This window comes from Physeter macrocephalus, chromosome 8, assembly GCF_002837175.3.
Source record: "Physeter macrocephalus isolate SW-GA chromosome 8, ASM283717v5, whole genome shotgun sequence".
In the NCBI taxonomy this organism is placed as follows: Eukaryota; Metazoa; Chordata; class Mammalia; order Artiodactyla; family Physeteridae; genus Physeter; species Physeter macrocephalus.
The window spans coordinates 33,447,055-33,450,413 of record NC_041221.1 but is presented as its reverse complement, the minus strand read 5'-3'; the positions used below and the strand labels follow the sequence as shown (position 1 = coordinate 33,450,413).

The 3,359-nt window shown below is 35.3% G+C and overlaps 1 pseudogene; it reads left to right on the top strand.

Annotated features, from left to right (window-relative positions):
• Positions 1–846: 846 nt before the first annotated feature.
• Positions 847–3,359, top strand: part of LOC102985374 (UBX domain-containing protein 2A-like) — a 3,901-nt pseudogene continuing 1,388 nt past the window's right edge.

Here is a 3,359-nt window from a genome sequence, read left to right as displayed (position 1 = left end):
TTTGAACTTGAAGATGTGACAATAGAAATTATCTTACCTAGAGCACAAGAATAAGACAGAGAAAAAATGGAATAGATAATTGAAAACCACGGGACAATATGAAAACATTCAAATATACAAGTACTGGAAACCCAGGAGGAGAAGAAGGAAAGAGAGAATTGGTCACAAGAAATATTTTAAGAGATTATGGTTGAGAATTTTTTAAGTATTTAAAAACAAACAAACAAAACCTCCCAAGGAGCCAAGAAGTTCAGAGAAACCTGAAGTGTGATAAATGCAAATAAAAACACAGCCAAGTACCTCATAATAAAACTACTGAAAACGAAAGACAAAGGAAATTTATGAAAGAAGTCAGAGAAAATAGACACAGAATGAATTGATAGTAAAGTGATAGCTGAATTCTCATAGAAACAATGGAATTCAGAAGACAATGACATTAAATCTTTAAAGAGCTAAAAAGAAAGTCCAGAAGTCTATTTCCTGTGAAAACATAGTAGAGATAAAAGGACAGAAACAAATCTTAAAGAATTCATCTCCAGCAAAATTGTACTACCAAGAAATGCTAAAAGACAGTTTTACAGATTGAAACAAAAAGATATAAAGAACAATAGAGAATAAATAAGTTTCTAAATACAGAGAACTCAAAAATTCCTATGTTTATACAAGCATATCACTAAATTTTCTAAATTAAAAAAAAACAGAGGTTCGGGGAGTAGTGCTCCTGTGGAAGGGCTGCAGTGAACTGGCTGTGGGGCGAGGTTGTGCAGGTTGAACGCTGGGACAGGGTCCCAGGACCCCTGAAGAAACTGAGGAAGAGACCATGACACCCAAAGTAAAGCAAAGGGAATGAAAGAAGTAAATACTCTTGAAAGTATCAAGAATAAGTGTGTTTCTTCCAATCCAACAACATGGTATATCTCTCCATCTGTTCGTATCGTCTTTAATTTCTTTCATCAGTGTCTTATCGTTTTCTGCATACAGGTCTTTTGTCTCCCTAGGTAGGTTTATTCCTAGGTATTTTATTCTTTTTGTTGCGACGGGCAATGGCAGTGTTTCCTTAATTTCTCTTTCAGATTTTTCATCAATAGTGTATAGGAATGCCAGAGATTTCTGAGCATTAATTTTATATCCTGCTACTTTACCAGAGTCATTGATTAGCTCTAGTAGTTTTCTGGTAGCATCTTTAGGATTCGCTATGTATAGTATCATGCCATCTGCAAACAGTGACAGTTTTACTTCTTTTCCGATTTGGATTGCTTTTATTTCCCATTTTTCTCTGATTGCCGTGGCTAAAACTTCCAAAACTATGTTGAATAATAGCAGTGAGAGTGGGCAACTTGTTCCTGATCTTAGAGGAAACTGTTTCAGTTATTCACCCTTGAGAAAGATGCTGGCTGTGGGTTTGTCACATATGGCCTTTATTATGTTGAGGTAGATTCCCTCTATTCCCACTTTCTGGAGAGTTTTTATCATAAATAGGTGTTGAATTTTGTTGAAAGATTTTTCTGCATCTATTGAGATGATCATATGGTTTTTCTCCTTCAATTTGTTAATATGGTGTATCACATTGATTTGCGTATATCGAAGAATCCTTGCATTCCTGGGATAAACCCCACTTGATCATGGCGTATGATCCTTTTAATGTGCTGTTGGATTCTATTAGTATTTTGCTGAGGATTTTTGCATCTATGCTCATCAGTGATATTGGCCTGTAGTTTTCTTTATTTGTGACATCTTTGTTTGGTTTTGGTATGAGGGTGATGGTGGCCTTGTAGAATGAGTTTGGGAGAGTTCCTCCCTGTGCTATACTTTGGGAGAGTTTGGGAAGGATAGTTAGCTCTTCTCTAAATGTTTGATAGAATTCACCTGTGAAGCCATCTGGTCCTGGGCTTTTGCTTGTTGGAAGATTTTTAGCCGCAGTTTCAATTTCAGTGCTTATGATTGGTCTGTTCATACTTTCTATTTCTTCCTGGTTCAGTCTTGGAAGGTTGTACTTTTCTAAGAATTCATCCATTTCTCCCATGTTGTCCATTTTATTGGCATATAGTTGCTGGTAGTAGTCTCCCATGATCCTTTGTATTTCTGCAGTGTCAGTTGTTACTTCTTTTTCATTTCCAATTCTGTTGATTTGAGTCTTCTCCCTTTTTTTCTTGATGAGTCTGGTTAAGGGTTTATCAATTTTGTTTATCTTGTCAAAGAACTAGCTTTTAGTTTTACTGATAGTTGTTATTGTTTCCTTCATTTCTTTTTCATTTATTTCTGATCTGATCTTTATGATTTCTTTCCTTCTGCTAACTTCAGGGTTTTTTTGGTCTTCCTTCTCTAATTGTTTAGGTGTAAGGTTCGGTTGTTTACTTGAGATTTTTCTCGTTTCTTGAGGTAGGATTGGATTGGAAGAATCAAATCTGTGAAAATGACAATACTACCCAAAGCAATCTACAGATTCAATGCAATCCCTATCAAACTACCATTGGCATTTTTCACAGAATTAGAAAAAATTTCACAATTTGTATGGAAACAAAATAGACTTTGAATAGCCACAGCAATCTTGAGAAAGAAAAATGGAGCTGGAGGAATCAGACTTCAGACCATACTACAAACCTACAGTAATCAAGCCAGTATGGTGCTGGCACAAAAACAGAAATATAGATAAATGCAACAGGATAGAAAGCCCAGAGATAAACCCATGCACATATGGTCACCTTCTCTTCGATAAAGAAGGCAGGAATATATAATGGAGAAAAGACAGCTTCTTCAATAAGTGGTGCTGGAATAACTGCACAGCTACATGTAAAAGAATGAAATTAGAACACTTCCTAACACCGTACACAAAAATAAACTCAAAATGGAATAAAGACCTAAATGTAAGGCCAGACACTATAAAACTCTTAGAGGAAAACATAGGCAGAACATGACATAAATCATAGCAAGATCCTTTTTGACCCACCTCCTAAAGAAATAGAAAAAGAAACAAAATAAATAAATGGGATCTAATGAAACTTAAAAGCTTTTGCACAGCAAATGAAATCATATACAAGACAATCCTCAGAATGGGAGAAAATATTTACAAATGAAGCAACTGACAAAGGATTAATCTCCAAAATACATAATCAACTCATGCAGCTCAATACCAAAAAAACAAAAAAAAAAATCCAAAAATCGGCAGAAGACCTAAATAGACATTTCTCCAAAGAAGATATACAGATTGCCAACAAACACATGAAAGAATGCTCAACATCATTAATCATTAGAGAAATGCAAATCAAAACTACAATGAGATACCATCTCACACCGGTCAGAATGGCCATCATCAAAAAAATCTAGAAACAATAAATGCTGGACAGGGTGTGGAGAAAAGG